At 37.2% G+C, this 18247-nt stretch overlaps 1 pseudogene; it reads right to left on the bottom strand.

Moving 5' to 3' along the window:
- Positions 1-9492: 9492 nt before the first annotated feature.
- The window catches only part of LOC149140555 (mRNA-decapping enzyme subunit 2-like), a 32785-nt pseudogene continuing 24030 nt past the window's right edge, over positions 9493-18247 (bottom strand).

Genomic DNA, 18247 nt, shown 5'->3' with positions numbered 1-18247 from the left:
GATGATCTTCATTGTGCTTTTGCTCATTTCTTCTTGCTGCATCAAGATAACTTTTTGAGGTGGATGCTTGAGAAGTTTCTCCATTATAGCCCAGACCTGTCTTGTTTAGTGGAGACCGCTGCACATTGATAATCTCATCCAAAGTTTCAGATCCTTTGACAAACTTGAGATTAATAGCTTTTGTTTTCTCAATCTCTTTTCTAAGACCAACAATTTCACCTTCTAATTTTTCAAGATGTTTTTCCTTTTCATCAATTTGAAATTGTAGAGTATCAATGATCATGTTCTTTTCTTCTATACATCTCTTGAGTCTAGTAATTTCATCATAAAGGTTATCCACATCTATAGCATCCATATAATCATCATCTTCAAATGCCATTAACAACTTATATTCATTACCTTGTTCATCTTCATCACTGTTTGATAGACCATCACTATCTTCATGAGTGTAGTAGCTTTTCTTATTTGCGTTCTGTTTCTTGTTCCATCTAGCAGGTTCCTTTCCTTTATCCTTATAAGCACATTTTGCAGCATAATGACCTACTCTTCCATAAGCAAAGCATTTAAAAGGTAACTTACCTCTGAACCTTCCAGAACCCCTTTGAAGATTTCTGACAAAATTTGATTCTTCTTCCTCTTCTTCTGGGACGTGGCTTGCTTCATAATAATCTCCTTTGCCTGATGCCTTGAAAGCAGCTTCTCTTCTGTCTGATGGACCTCCCTTTCTCATTTCATAAGCAGTTAGAATTCCATGTAGCTGAGACATAGTAAGAATTCGTAGATTTTCCTTTTCTTCTATTGCAGATACTTTAGATTCAAACTTGGGGGACAATGATCTTAGAACCTTTTCAACCACAATAGCCTCTTTTATTTCTTCACCCAAATTTTTCATACAATTAACAACCTCATCTACCCGAAGAAAATAGTTAGCCACACTTTCATCATTATACATTTTGAGAGTCTCATACTGAATTCTGAGAGTTTGAAGTTTAGCACGCTTTACCTTTTCATCTCCTTCATAGCTCGTGACAATTTTGTCCCATATCTCTTTTGTGGATTTATAGTGCATTACCTTCATGAATTCTGATTGAGATATACATCCTAATAGAGTACTGACTGCTTTCGCATTTGTTTCATACTTCTTTTTCTCGGCTGCATCTGTAGGAGTAGCTGAAGGAAAAGCGTAGCCTGTCTCTACGATGTCCCAAACTTCTGTACCAAGAGATTGAAGATAGGCAGTAACTCTTACCTTCCAATAATTGAAGTTTGTCCCATCAAAAACTGGTGGCCTGATTGATGCTTCTCTCTCGTAGTTGCTCATGATGAACGATCTACCTTCAAGCGATCAAGCTTCTCTGAAGGACCTGCTCTGATACCAATTGTTGGAAATAATACTGAGAGGGGGGGTGAATCAGTATTATCTAATTCTTTTAATAAATCTTCCTTATTTGTTCTTTGAATTATTTTTGCATGTCAGTACCATAAAATAATGAGCATGAACAAAGAAAACAGATAGTCACACCAAAGAACACAAGATGTAAGGTGGAAACCCAATGTGGGTGAAAACCACCTGCTGCAATATGTCTCTATCTTCTTTCAAATTAGAAACTCCTTTTACAATGGTTTTGTACTGGTGCAGTCCTTTACCAGTACGCAGGCTGCAACCTGCAGAGAGCTACAACTCTCTCTCGTTTTCCAGTCTCTCCTGGAAGGGAGCTACAACCCCCTACTTCTTTTCTTACAAGGACCACTTTTCATAAATTTTCAAACTGGATCCATAAGCATCAAATGATCATCAAGTATAAGAGAATCACCCAGTCAACTGTAGTAACCAGATCAACAATATCAGAACCAAACCCAGAACACAACAATGATAAACAGAGATTTCAAGAGAAGTAAGCAACTTCACCCATGTACTGCCTGCTTACAGTAAGCACCCTGCTCAACTGCTCGCCTGCTTACGTATGCACTGTAGTCAACTGCTCACCTGCTTACGTACGCACTGTACTCAACTTCTCACCTGCTTACCTACGCTCTGTGTCCATTGATCTGCCTGCGGATCTCTGCACCTGCAACCCTTCTGTGCCTGCGTACCAGCGCACCTGAAACGCTTCGTTCTAGCGTAATACGCACTTTTATTTCACTGTACCTGTGTACCTTCGGGCATAGATGATTTCAAGACTTCAAGAATAACCCAGACAGTCAGATCTACAGATCTGATCATGCGCCGAAGAGATCTCAATCCATCAGTAGATTTGCCTTATTTAGATCTAGATATTACTCCCAAGAGATCATAATATTTCAGATCTAGCTCTCATAAGATGTTCAACCCAAGCACATGCCCAAGCCAAATGATCTCCTTTGCTTTATATAGGAAAGCTCTTCCTCAAATCATGGATCAATACCACGGGCCGACACCATAATAACACAAATACCGTCGGCTAAATATCAAAGATTAAACATAAGAAACCCCACGTGTGCTTTTCTCTGCCTTGAAATGAGTGCACTGGGGGTACGCACCTCCTGGATGGCTTATCTGCGTATCAGGCCGCGGTCCCTTCACGGTGTACCTGCGGGTACGCACTTTCTGAACTGATCTCCTGCGTACTTCTTAATTTTCAATATATTGAGAGCCTTGCCATGGGGGTTGCCATCAAGTACAACATCTGTAACATATATATAGCCATACCATAAACATAATGCCAACATTAGGATAGCCTTGTATGGTCTCAAACAAGAGCCCCAAGCATGGTACACTTGGATTGACACATGTCTCAGTGGATTGGGCTTCGCCAAAAGTGAAGCAGACTCCAAACTCTATCATAGGTGGTAGATGGAAACATGCTTATCTTGGTTTTGTATGTTGATGACTTGATACTTACAGGAGATGAGCAGTTGATCCACTCTGTCAAGGAGGACCTTGCAAGAGGATTTAAGATGAAAGACATGGGCTTGGTGCATTACTTCCTTGGGCTCGAAGTATGGTAGGGTGATGGTAAGCTATTTTTGATTTATATGAAGTATGCCTTTGAAATACTTTAGAGATTTCACATGGAGAAATGCAAGCCTATGGACACACCTCTAGCTACAAATTGAAGGAAGGAGAGTGCTTCTTCAGGACAGGTAGTAGATGCTACCATCTATAGAAAACTTGTGGGATCCTTGATGTATCTGGTGAACATAAGGCCTGACATATGATATGGAGTTAATAATTTGAGTCAAGCCATGGTGAAGCCTACCAAATTGTGTTGGAAGGCAACAAATCATGTGTTGAGGTACCTCAAAGGCACAGCTAAGTATGGGTTATGGTAAAAGAGGATAGAGGGAGTGAAGCTCCAAGGCTTCACCAATGTAGATTGGGTAGGGAGTCCATCAAACAGGAAAGTACTTCAAGTGCTATCTTTAGTGTTGGTTCTGGAACTCTTTCCTGGTGTAGAAGGAAACAAAGGTCTTTGGAACTTATCTCAGCAGAGGTCGAATACATGGTTGCAAGTCAAGAAAAATGTGAGGCCATATGGATGAGAAAAATAATTGTGGGTACATTTCAGTCAGTAGATGGATCCAATAGTGATTTATAGTGATAATCAAATTTTATTAAACTCTCTGAGAATCTAATATTTCATGACAGGTCCAAGCACATTGATATCATGTATCATCACTTTTGGTATTGTGTGTAGAGGAGAACCATGATGCTACAGTATATTTCAATTGAGGAGCGGGATGCAGATATCTTGACAAAGGCATTATCAAGATGCAAATTCAAATTCCACAGGTGTATGATAGGGGTGGTGCAAAATCTCTTTCTTTCTAAGAAGGGGTGTTAGAAATTGTAGAAAGAAAGGCTAAATTTGACTTGTGCCTTAGTCAAATTTAGTAATTTGATTTTCCACATCAGGAGGATGACTTGGATTATAGTTAACTTGTGTTAGATGGCCTTGTCTAGTAGTTTACTCAATAAATTCAAGTTACAGGTTAGAAGTAGAGTTTTGCATGTATTGATTGCTAGAATTTAGTAATCTAGTTCAATTATTTTTAGTTTGACTTAGTTAATTGAGCTCAAGTACCTAGTTGAGTCATTTGAAGGTCAGTTGAATAGTAAAAATTGTGTTAACTCAGTGATCTCTCATTTAAACTAGTCAATCAAATAAAAATATCCCATACATTCATGGAATTCGAATTGCCTAGCTGGAGTGGAGGAAAAGGCACATTGTAATTATCAATTGTATACTAGTTAAGCGTACAGGCTTGGCTATTGAGCAGGTAAATCATTCCTTGGAAATTTCATAAGAAAATAGGAGAAAATTGATATCTTTTAGGAGCTAGTTTCCTCCAGGATTGCACAAGGAAATAGGAGGTTGGTTGAGGCTTGAATTGGTTAAGTGTTGGCCAAATTTTTTCAGGAAGTAAGAAAACAGTTTTACAGTGCAATGTGTGCCTCAAATTCGAAGCAAGACATGGTAATAGTTTCTCATTCTCATCCGATTAATGAAAAGAAACAGAGGAGTTTTTCCTAGTTAGGTTCCCCTATAAATCATTGTGTTCTTACTTTGTTTTAATGGTTGCATGTGTTTCTAAATTGTGATTTCCATTTCGCATAATAGTAGAGGAAATTTGTAATCTCTTGATTTCAGTTCGATTTCATCAGTAGTAGCACATTTCTATTATTTTTTACAAATAAATCCCTATTAACACCAAACCTTCATAAAACTCCAAATTTATTCATCAAACATTTACAAGAAATAAAATATAATAAAATGAAGGAATGGTTGAGAATTATCTATTATGATTTTATGCCTATCCTACTCAAATAATAAGTGTAAATAAATAATGTGTAATAAGCAAGTAAGTTTAAAGTGGTGAATTGACAACCTTAAATTATGTATAAGAAAGGTACAATTAGTTATAAGATCTTCACATAAATTTTTCCTTGAAGACATTAAAATAATATCAAACCTTGCAGTTAAAGGGGATTAACAATACATCCAACTTCATTAAAACCAATTATTTGAAAAGACAAAAGATAATTTTGTCAATCTCACCCAATAGGTTAGAGTGGAACATCATAAAACAAATGGCATAATGAAGGACATCCAAAATCAAAGAGAAGAAAGATCACGAGAAGTGAAAATACCCTCTTAAATATAAACAATGAATAAATATTCAACTATTAACCCCTACGGTAATCAACAAATAAATAGTTGGTTCACAGTAGTTATGAATTAACCATTAAAGCTAGAAATTTTAATTGGGTGGGGGTGGGTGGGCAGGGTGCAGGGAGAGGGGGGGATATTTTTTAACTTGATCAATCAAAATAAAAGGTTTGGTTATTGTAGCCTCAACCATTCCAAAGAACTATGCAAGCAATCAAAACCCAAGGACTAATGTCAATACGTAAATTTTTCATCCTAGGAACTTTAATATATGTTTGTGTCATTTATGTTGGAAACATAATCCTTAGGGGTTATGTAAATTTGGCATATTCACTTGTGTGGAAGGAAAAAATCCACAAGTGAACATTAATAGTTATGAGAAGTCCAAGAGACCTCTTGGAATATTAAACTAAGGGTCGGTGAAATGTATTTATATCTGAATTTATTTAACGAAATCTATCTCACATTTATCATAATCAACTCTTTTATTTTTTTTTAATCTAAAAGTGGTATCTAAGCATAGGTTTTTTACTTGTCTACCACTTAGTAACTCCTCATGTTTCCTAGCCTATCATCTCTGGTACGCTGGACTCCATCTCTTGAAAATCATGTTCAATCCATTGGTGTTAACTTTTTTTCTCATACAAGTATTTCCTTAGACCCTAGATCTAGCTCAAGGGTGGTTGGATGAAAGAAAGATTGCAGTGCAGCTTCCCTATGGTTGGGTGGAGAGTGGAAGTCCTTCCTTCAGTTTCCATCTAAATCAATATACACATATCATTATTCTTGCATGTGCATGTTAGATTATGGGCTATGATATGCCTTACTGTGCTTATGGCTAATTATTAATAATGTAATGTTTACATAAGAATGTTTGATTTATTATGTAGTCTAGGTTGATCAACTAACTTGTGTATCTATGGTGAATATGAGTTCCCCAAGTTATGTGGTTGCAACCTTATTAATTCATTTGCAGGTTTCTTGATGTATCTATGACTAGTGGTCTAAAAAAATTGATAACTAACATGTTATTTCACATGTTTCAGTCATATTCTATGTTCATGATTTTGGGGCAACTCTGTGTTATAACCATGTTTGTGGGTTGTCTCTTAAGTAGTTTATCTTATATGTTGTACGAGTGGACTTGCTCCAACATTGAAATAATTGTTGATATTTTTGCATGTCCATGAGGAATGCATGTTGTTATGTTTTCATGGTTATGTGGGGCTCATCGACCTCTGTGTTCATGGTTATTTTCATGAGCTACAAAGTTATTTACAAAATATGCATAATTGCTTGAAGTTCCAAAACTTATATGTAATAGCATGTGATCTCAGATTAATTGACGTAATCATGAATTTGTACAGTTGTATGATATGTTTACAATTAAATATGTTATGGACTATAATATGGTTATTTGATATGCTATGAATGTCATAGGTTTGACCTTGTTGAAGGTTATAGCCTTTCTCTTGTGAGGATAAAGTAACGAGGTGTTACAATGAAGCTATGATGTATAGAGTTGCTCATAGGGAGCATGCTCTGTGATATTTCATAAAGAAATCTATTTGATAGATAATTTTCTCATACTTGTTTATGAACTTGTAATGATTGATTTATGGACACCTTTACCTTACTTTGAGTATGATAGAGTCCCTTGGAAACATCTATATTCAAATATAAACTTTGTCCTTGAAGGTTTAGTGTGTTGGACAATGCCCTATTTTGAAGTAATGTTGAAAGAATTCCTGGACGTACTTGTTTTTAAGTGTAGTACATAATTTACACTTATATCTTAGTTGAATATTAATGTTTAAGTTACAGTGTTAAATTGTATCCATGGGTTGTGTTAGCGCTTGAGATTTCACCCTAGGTTCAGGAAGGTAAACCTTCAAGGCAACATCAAACCATTTCACCTCGTAGCTAGCCCTACGGGGTATGAGAAGGCTCTCTCCGGTCAATCTCGGTAAATTTTAAATAGGAAGAGATGACCAATCAAGGTAACACAGATATTAGGCTAGTAAACTGATTTGAAGGTTGATTTGGGGGTTTTTAATTAAATAACGGGGTTTTTCTGGGCTGCATGGGCAAAATCACAGCTTGAAACAGAGAAATGTAATGAACAACACAGGTTATCGACTGAGGCAAGGTAGGCAAGAAATTTAGCATCAAATCTAGGTTTTAAATGGGATGGCAAGACTGGTGAGGAGCTAAGGAGGGCAAATAATACTTTGAATCCTCCTTAAACAGAAGAAAACATTGAATTGAACAAACTTATAGGCAGAGCATATAATACTATGAATTCTACCTAAACACTTCATTTGCTCAATTAGAAATGATCATGAGGTGAAATGCAACACAACAGATTACATATGAAACACAAGAAACACTTATGCTAAATTAACATACCACAGGAATCTCAGAAGAGCTATGAAATTTCATTAAAAATCTTTGTCATAGACTGTACAATGAAGCTCAGTTTCTCCTCCAGCTCTCAGCACTCAGAAAACTCCCCTCTCTTTCTTCTTTACAAATCAAATTTTTATAAACTATCCTAAAACAAAAACAACAGATCGACCCACAATCTGGGCGCTGTTTGAACAATTACAATAAAATTAGAAAAGAGAACAGCTTTCTATTCTAAAATAATACAATGTCCCTCTAAAAATCCTCTGATTGACTAATAAAAATATAAATGCTGGAGCGCAGATCTTCATATAATCCGGACTGAAGACATTAGTGAGAGACCGGTTGCTATATTTGGACCCATTAAGAGATACATCTGGAGCGCAAATCTCCATAGGACCAGGATTGGAAATCTTAAACCAAATCGCAATTTTTGGATGTGATAGATAGCCTTGATTTAAATTCGGTTTGCCACGCTACATTGGCATTTTAATAAAACCACTTTAAACTAAAAACCTATCCTTATGATGACAACTGTACTGAAAGAGGTTTGCGTGGTTGCACCCAGCGTTTAACACATCCAAGCACATGCTATATGGTAGCATCAGCAACAGTTCACAGTCCGTCTTCTAAGAGCCACATCGCCCGCAATCCCACAAAATCTCCAAAGAATCCATTGCTGGCGGAAATCATGGAACAGAGTCCTGTACAGAGTATCGGAGCCTTTCAATGGACTGCACTGACCATTACGCTTTTGGTAGAGTAATACCAGCTGTCTGCAACATAATTGGTCGTGATCCATCCCTCTGATCACTCAAATTTCTTTCTTCAACAACTTTTTTTAAGCGGGCCATTTCCATTTTTCCCAAGATCAAATACTTGAATCTTAGACTCCTGAGTCCGTGCATACAAAATATACCTCTCATTATCAATCACCAACTCTACAATTGGATCGACAGCTCCAAACTTCAGCACATTAGGCAGCACCCACCTTGAAATCAGGTTGCTCAGCCCCCCTGTGAGGCAAACTTTACGACAACGTCTATGCCAGCCAGATCGTGTTGAGTACTGTAATTCATATATGTGGCTATCTCGCTCAGCAAGAAAGATGTGACCATTGTCTGCGCATGCCACACAAGTCATGGTTACACCATCGGTTGGTATCATATACTCGGGTAATGGTTGCAAAGACAGTTCCGCATACGGATCTATTCCATCACCACTACTACTGCAGCATACGCCCAGTAAAATCAACTCGACTGGAGTAGCTAGGACCAAAAGATATTGTATGGCTTCCACAAAAATTCCAGGCTTAGCTTTGGCAAGACCAACAGCACAAATGGGTTGCTCCTCACCACTATACTCTGGGCACTGTCCATCCCATTTATCAAACCGCCAAAGAAACAGAGAGTTGTCAACAGAAGCCCAGGCCCTTCGAATTTCAGGAAATATACCACAAAGGGCTGTCCCTTCACCTCCAGCTTCATTGTAACGGTCTACCAGAACTGGTGGCAATTCTCTAGCGTTAACCACTTCAATCGGATGGGGCCACTTGGACCTTTTCCCAAATCTTATTTTAGTGCAGAATGAGATACTACTGTAATGCCTCAGAATCATGGTAATGTGCAATCCAAATTACACAAGTCACAAAAAAAAAAAAAACGTCAGAACAGCAAGTCCAAAATCACGGACCTCAGCTCACTTTTGGAACTCCAATATGTTTGAAATGGAAAGAATGTACCCTTCATACATCGCAAGGGCTCCAATCACAGGCACATTAGAAACAGGTGTATCGGTCAGAGAACCAATTCCCGGAGCTGGCCCACTCCCTGTAAAACTGGTTTTAGCCTTCCAAACACAAAGACTAGGCCCTTTTAGTGAACCATCGCCCTTTGATGTTGCTGGAAAGCAATGCGCTGCTATCCCTTCCTTTAGTGGCCTGCTTCTTTGTTCAGTCAAATATGCATTCCCATATATAGCCTCCCAATAAATGGTCCAACCATAAACACTTCATTCCATTCGGTCCACGAGAATTGGCCTCATTGTTTGTAGGTTGCAATTCATCTAATCGATGCCAAGCAATTTCACTAATCTCCTTTTTAGTTTGTGGTGCAAACACTGTGTCATCCTTCACTCCACCAATGATGTACAGGCGCACTCTTTGCTGTCCTATAATAACTTCTATGTTGTCATCAACATTCAAAAGCTTAGATACATCAAATCCTGTTTCTTCAAATACTTCTCTGATGGCACACTTGTGGTCTTCTTCATCCTTGGCTTTCTTTCCACGAGGGAAACTCCAACTTGCCCGACTTCCAACCTTTCACAAGCAGGCACCTCCCATAAGACTCGTCCAAAATTATTGCACCAGTTACTGGCACACGAACTTTGTAGGAAGTGAAATCTTTATAAATGTTATCTATATGGGCAATATAAGGTCTTAATGCTGCACAACTCTGAAACATTAAAAATGTGAATTCCCTTAGACTTAGAGACTTCAGAGATGGATTTTGCTCCATTGCATTGTCTTCATAAAACCAGTGCGCTTGCTCTATAAGGAACAAAATCCTTTCTTGCTTTCAAGGTTATCTCGATGTCCAGAACAGCAAATAGCAGAAATTAAAGAAGAAAATGAAGTCTCCAAAGGCTCACATCGCCATAGATGAAGTTGGCAACCAGCATTAATATCAATAAACCTTAAGTAACCATTACCAGTGCCAGCAACAAGCTTTTCTTCGGCCTCCATGCAATGCATACAAGTATACAAGCTTCCATGAAATCCAGCAGAAAGGATACCTCCAGATAATGTTGTACTGTTTACTCCACTTACAACTTCATTACCCTCCCTAGACACTGAAGGTATGCTAGAGCCCATAGAAGGAGAAGTAGTTTCTGAAGGTTCAGACAATATGAAAGTCGGTTGCCAGTTGAAGAGCTGAAGAACAAATTACATAATCTGAAAAGCAACATTTAATGATTTCTTCTTCAAAACCCTTTTTTGAAGAAGAATCTATCTCTGACATGAGACGGAGTCTAACAGGTTGGAGGATCCAGATACATCGTTGTCTAGTGGATGCATCTGGATATTCGAACATTCGAGCAATCAATGCATTTTCTAGTTGGGAGAAGAACCATATAAGAATTCAAGCCCGATACATTCCCCAATTGGGGATTATATCTAGGGATCTAAGTGATCAAATAGTAAATGCTTGAATAATTACTTAAGTGAGTCGGATTCCTATGGAAATGGATTCTACTTGAGAGGAATGTATTTGGGGAAATCTAGGAGGTCACACTTGATGCAAAGTGTTTGTGAGTTAGATTGGTTTAAAGCCAGATTTTGTAAACTATGCAGAGATCTGAATGGTGGCTCAGGGCCAAATGCACTTGTAAAGTGTAGTAGTTTGGTAATTAGGTGGTTTGGGAAGTTTCCAAAGTGAAAATTCTTTATGCACCTAGATATTCATTAAAAATAGATACACATGGATTTGATGAATTGCACGAAGGGGTTAGGCCTAGTGGGACCTATGACCTAGGCTGAAGTGGATGATTCCATGTAGGGAAAGTAAGGCTACATGGAAGCCACATGGGATTCCAAAGGATGTGGACTCATGATGTGGAAAATTTGTTGACATAATACCCTAATGGTGTGACATGTGGTAGGAAGAATAACTCCTTTGGATGACCAAAGGGTAGGAATTTGGATGACACATGGTAATGTGAGGGGATGCCATGTGACGGGGTGATGTCACTATGATGATAGTATGACATCGCCAAGACCCAGAGGATATGGGTTACATGGAGCTAGATGATGTAGATGTTAGGTGGCATCGTGGATTGTGCCACATCATCTGAGGACCAAACTCACCAAAGGATCCTCAAGATCATTCTTTGCATATGGTCGTGGAGTTAAAAGAAAACATAATGTCAAATTTGGTGTCCATAGATGGAGAAGCATCTGTCATGCCTTAGTTTAGTATTGAGTTCATTTTGGTGCTTCCAGGGAATTGACGAAGATCACTAAACACGACATTTCCCTGGTGACTTATGTAATGGTTTTTGTCATGTCGCAGAGGTTTGGAATGGAGATCCCAAAGCACTATGGCATAATGATGTAAGAGGAGTCACATGGGATCACATGTAAGGTGACAGTGTCACGTGGACACTTAGGTTACGACTTGGTAGTACCTACTTTTGTGGAAAGGGTTAAGGAGCCAAATTTAAAATGGGTATAACTTTCAATGCCATAGTCAGATTGAGATAAAAATTATACTTCTAGAAATCTCTTGACAAGCTAAATGTGACATTAGGGGAATTTTGAGGTCTAAAATAGGCCTCCTAAGAAAACCGTACAACCAAAATAACACCTGGTTCAACACTTAGACTGGATGGGCTCAATGTTAGGTCACTATACTACTAGCCTAACCCCTTATTATATTGTTGTGCCAATGTAGTCCCCATATTGTTATTATTGTGCCCCATAGAAGCCCACTATTGTTATTATTGTGCCCTTACATTATTATTGTTATGTCGGCTCTGATTATATTATGATCTCTTAGACTCCTATATATAGAAAGGAGGTCATGTCATCTATATCATCGAAGAATTGTTCATTTGTGTAATGTAAAGGAGGTTTCCCCCTTGAAGAGGCTTATTTCTAAGGCATTGATCTATCTTTTCTATCTTTTTGTGAGATGGTTTCATAACATTTGGTATCAGAGCTTTGGATTCTAGGTTTTGCTGCTCCAAACAGGTCATCATGGAATTTTCGCTATAACTTTTTTTTTTTGCAATGTTTCAGAAGCTAACACAAAAATCCATTTGAGACGAAATATCTCTGAACCTTGGGTCTGAATTTCAGATCTTTTCTCAAGCTATTTTCGGAGATATGGTCTGAGGAAGTTAGGGTTTTCGAAAGCTCTACAATTTCATCTAAAACAGGTCATCGTGGAATTTTTGCTATCACTCTTTCACTACAAAGTTTCAGAAGCTAAAAAAAAAACCATTTGAGGAGCAATCAGTCTGAACCTCGACTCCGAATTTTAGATCTTGTCCCGCTATATTTTCAGAGATATAATCTGAGGAAGTTAGAGTTTTTGCATACTACCGAATTACATTCCAAACAGGTCACCTTGGGAAAATTGTCATAACTTTCTCTCTGAGCATCAGATTGAAATTTCGTAAGAAGTTTCAGAAAGAGGACTTCCTGTAGTTTTCTGTATATTAGTTTCAGGTACTAAGGTTGAAATAGTGACACGTGGAACTTTGTACAAGTTCGCTCTACTGAACCAGTCTGTAATCAGGTCATCGTGGGAGATTTGACATAACACTTCCTTGCAGAATCCAATCTTGATTAGACTTGTGGGATTAGAAAGAGAACACAGAGAGCTACTGTAGGAAGAAATTTCAGAACTTGGAGATCTAAAATTACAGAGTTATAGTCGTTTCAAGATCGAGCTCCAAAAATCAAGAAAAGGTGGTATGAGGAAGTTTGATGGCAAGGATTCGGTAAATTGGATACTACAGATGGAGCAATATTTTGATCTACATGGTGTACCACTATTACAAAAGGTATGTATTTCATCTTCATATTTAGAGCCAGATCAATTTTTATGGTATAAGGGGCTTTGTTCTTGTAAACAACTTGTTATGTGGTCAATTTTCACGGAGGAAATGATAGCACACTATGAGGATACAAAGAGCAACACCACAACAATTGGAAGAAAAAAGAGCAAAAGGGCTTTGTTCCAAAGTGGAAAGCAAAATTATGGCAACAAGGAAGTCTACCCCTCACAACTATAAAGATGGAAGTGTTGTTTCTCCTAGCCTTCCACAACCTACAAGGGTTACACCACAACAATTAGAAGAAAAAAGAGAAAAAGGGCTTTGTTACAATTGTGATAACAAATACATTAAAGGTCATAAGTGTGCTGAGAAGAAATTATTTTACATTGATTGTGGTCAGGAGGAAGAAAAGGATCAAGAAACATCAAAAGAAGAGTATATACACCAGGAACCAACCGCAGAGAAACAAGAAATGAATCTGACCATATCTTGTAAAGCATTGGAAATAATTACTACTCCTCAAACTCTTAAGATAGAAGGACATATCAAGAAGAAAAAGGTTCAAGAAGTGAAAGACCACATCAAGAAATAAGAAATGAATCTGACCATATCTTGTAATGCAATGGTTAGAATTACCACTCCTCAAACTATGAATATAGGACATATCAAGAAGAAAAATGTTCAAGAAGTGAAAGATCACATAGAGCATCAAGAAATGAATCCGAAGATATCGTATAATGCATTGGAAGAAATTACCACTCCTCAAACTCTCAATATATAAGGACATTTCAAGAAGAAAAAGATTCAAGCAGTGAAATATCACATCGAGAATCAACAAGAAGTTCTCTAACTTTTAAAGGATAACGCCACTTTGGTGCAAAATCGAATGAAACAACATGCATATAAACATTGCAATGAAAGAATTTTTGATGTAGGCGATTGGGTATTTTTATGGTTACATACATACAAACAAATGTCCCTCAAGAAAGCTATTTATGAGAAGGAAACAATGGCAATACTACACGCACTTAAGAAATGGAAACCTTACCTAATCAGAAGACACTTCAAGGTAAAAACGGATCATGGTAGTATTAAATAATTTTTAGAGCAAAGATTATCCTCTGAAGAGAAACAAAAATGGGTCACAAAGATGTTTGGTTATGACTTTGAAATCATCTACAAAAAAGGGAAGCAAAATGTTGTGGCAGATGCACTCTCAAGAAAGGATGAGGATGTGGAAGCATTGTTGTGCACCATTTCTATTATCCAAACAGATTGGATAAATGAAGCAAGGTATGAATAGAAGAAGGATGAAGAAGTGTGGCGACTCATTCAAAAGTTGCAGAAGATCCCAGTTCAAACAATATTGCCAGAACTTGACAAGGAAGGAAAAGTCATATTGGAGCCTAGAGCAGTCACAGAAACGAGAACCTGACAAGTATGAAATCAATCAATTTCAGAGTATCTCATCCAGTGGAAGAACTTACCTGTTGAAGATTCCACATGGGAGGAGAAGAATTTTATACAGAAGCAGCAAGAACTACTCAAGCGTTGAGGACAACACTTTTTGAAGGAGAGGGGCATGTTAGGTCACTATACTACTAGTATAACCCCTTATTGTTATTAGTACAACCCCCTTATTATATTGTTGTGCCAATGTAGTCCCCATATTGTTATTATTATGCCCCATAGAAGCCCACTATTGTTAATATTGTGCCCTTACATTATTATTGTTATGTCGGCTCTGATTATATTATGACCCCTTAGACTCCTATATATAGAAAGGAGGTCTTGTAATTTGTATCATCGAAGAATTGTTCATTTGTGTAATGTAAAGGAGGTTGCCCCCTCGAAGAGGCTTATTTCTAAGGCATTGATCTATTTTTTCTATCTTTTTGTGAGTCGGTTTCATAACACTCAATAACGGATGAAATTAAAAGTTAAGGTTAAACATTAGACTTGAATATCCTTGCACATAGATGATTAAAAATTATTTCGATAAGATGTTTTCTTATATCTATGTATGTATATGCTAACCTTTAAATTTGTAGATGGTATGGTTTCTAAGCTTGGTGAAATGTTGATCTCAAACTAATGATGATATGGTTATAAACATGTTGATGTGTCCTTTACATCTCTTGATATATATGAATAGCATGGGTTTTAGACATGTGACAACAATAGACAAGCCAGCATGCATAGTATTGGCATGATAGGGTTATCAGTCAATTTGTTTATGTTTGATATGACTAACAACTATGTGTCTCATGTGACAGCACATAAGAACACCCAATCGCAATAAGAAATAAAATGATAGACAACAGTATGTTACAACATAGCCTGGACCAATTTCACCATGAGGAAGAAAGGAAAAACTACCCTAATATAATAGAAATCATCAAGAAGTTGAAATCTAAGTTGAGGAGTTGCAATAAAGAAAATAAAAGGCTCATTAAAAGGCAAGAAGAATAGGAAAGAGTGAACACAATGTTGCTACAAAACCTATCATACATGTAAGGGTTGTTACAATATGCATCAACCTCCAGAGATATAGAAGAATTTCATGCTGACAAAGTTAGAGAGAAATATCGTGAGGCTAGAGAGAAAAGAAAGCCAATTTCATGTTGGAACTATGGAGAGGAACACCTGAGAAGAGACTGAACAAAATTAATAAAGGATGAAAATCTCATTCAAACTCCAGGAACATGAACCAATAACCAGCAACACTCAAGGAAGTGACTCAAAGAGGAATAGAGATGAGGGAGCATTCCCTCAAGCTCTTTAAAAGACTGAAAAGATCCTTCTTGAACTAATTTGAGTAGGGAAAATTTTATGGGCTAATATTCCCAAGTGTGTTAATTTTCCATGCTTTAAAAAACAAGATTCATCAATTTCCATTTTTCCTCAAATTTATTTGCCCAAATTTCATATTATAAAAATATTTTACCTTAAAAATCACCAAAAAAGTATAGATATTATATAAAATCATTAGAAATTTGAATATTTTTACAAAAATATTTCCAACCATTTTAAAGTTTTCATATTAGGTACCAGTAAGTTTCGCCAATATTTCTAAACTTTTAGATAAATTTTCATCCTTAAAATTTTCCCTGATTAGAGGGATATTGGAATTTTGAGGTTGTTGTAAACCTTGAGAAGGACTCTAACTAAAATTTTGTGCATATGTTGATGATGGACACTCTGAACATCAAAACTCAATGGTTTTAGTTTGTTAATAACTAATGGATGATGTTTATAGGGGATTTTTTGCATGTTAATGTTGTCATTGTTGGCTACAATTTTTTTGTTTCTTTTGTTTGTTGACTTTGAGCATGGCCATGCTACTGTGTGTTGTTGTCATGTATTGTTGTTGTAGTATTTCTCTATTTTTCCATTCTTCTTATTTCATTCTTTTGTTATGTTCTTGGTTGGTTTGTTGGATGTGGGAAAGGATGGAAGATTATCACATGGAGAAGAGCTAAATAAAACCCAAGCAAAAGTCAAGACCCTTATTAAACCATGCACATAAGATAAATGGAAGTAGAGGACAAAAGAAGATAATGGATCAATTGGGTGGACCTGGTTGGGTCCATATGAACAAAAATAAAGTGACATGATAACTATGAAAATGGCATAGGAAGGAAGTTTCACCAACCTTACTACTATTTGGCATATGTATATTCTACATTTCATGAATATGTTAATGATGAAATGAATGTATATGATGCCATTTCATTTAAGAAGTCATTTGGTGAGAATCATCCTAGCAGAAGGATGATTAATTAATGCTCCTAAATATATGATAACTATGTGGATGGTATGTTTGGTGTAGGAATTTACAAGGTAAGTTCCTCAGATTAAACACCAAAGGACACCGCTTACAAACAAATCACAGATTAATACACCAGTATTCTTGATGTGATTAAAACCCTCAAAGAGGGAAACAGTCCACCACCTGAGCCAACACAACCACTTCAGGAAATTTGTTAATAAAAGAAAGAAAATTTACATAAGCTTCTCTCATGAACGATCACCTTACAAATGACCCTCTATGCTCTTTAAATAAAGATCATGGACCAATGGGGGGTTAAGCCATGGATTAAGTGTTGGTAATACCGACAAGATAATGAACCATCAGATCACTTCATGTCTAGAACATATCGTGACCATCGGATTGTAAGTTACAAAAGTACATAGTAAAGAAACATACTTTACCTAACTCTACACTAGACCAAGTTATACTTAACTATTCCTATGTGTCGGAATATCCTAACACCCCCTCTTAAGAACAACTTGGGATAGGATTGAAGGATGTACAAATATGACACAATAGGAGAAGGAAGGAGGCATTAGAGCCTATCCCCCCTTAGTGACAACTTCCTGAACTCCAACCATAAATCGAAGTTTAGTAAACTTCACCTCTGTGAGAGCCTTTGTAAAGATGTCTGCAACTTGATCATCAGTTGAACAACATTGCACTTCAAGAACATGGTCATGAATGAGCTTTATGATGAAGTGCATGTGTAGTTCAATGTGTTTTCTATGCTGATATTGGGCTAGATATTTGCATAGTTGAATGGCACTTTTATTATCACACCAAAGTGTAGTCGGATGTTGCTATTGAAAGGCAAACTCTGACAGGATCTGACGAAGCCACAAGGCTTCCTTACTAGCTTCTACGATGCCACGATACTCTACTTCTACTGAAGAAAGAGAAATGGAACTTTGTTTCTTGCAAGCCCATGTAATAGGTCTAAAACCAAGAGTGAAGACATAATCGGCAGTAGACTTCTGATCATCAAGGTCACCAGCCCAATCGGAATCAGTGAACTCAAACAATAGAGGAGATGCTACTGCACTGTAATGAATCTCAAGTTGAACTGTAACTCGAACATAATGAAGTATTCTTTTAGCTGCTTTCCAATGACTTTCATGTGTGTTTTTCATAAACCGAGCAATAAGGCCAACAACAAAGGAAAGGTCAGGATGAGTATGGCTCAGATACAAAAGTTTTCCTACAAGCTAACAGTATAAGGTAGCATCAACTTCAAGAGAAGTACAAGTGACTGAATTTTTGGCTCCAGACTGAAAGGGAGAAGGGGCTGGCTTACAGTCTTCCATGTGAA

The sequence above is a fragment of the Pinus tabuliformis genome, chromosome X, assembly GCF_031772625.1.
Source record: "Pinus tabuliformis cultivar Carrire ecotype Pingquan chromosome X, CPIR1, whole genome shotgun sequence".
Lineage (NCBI taxonomy): Eukaryota > Viridiplantae > Streptophyta > Pinopsida > Pinales > Pinaceae > Pinus > Pinus tabuliformis.
Note: the sequence above shows the minus strand (reverse complement) of the source record. Positions and strands in the feature narration are given on the sequence as shown.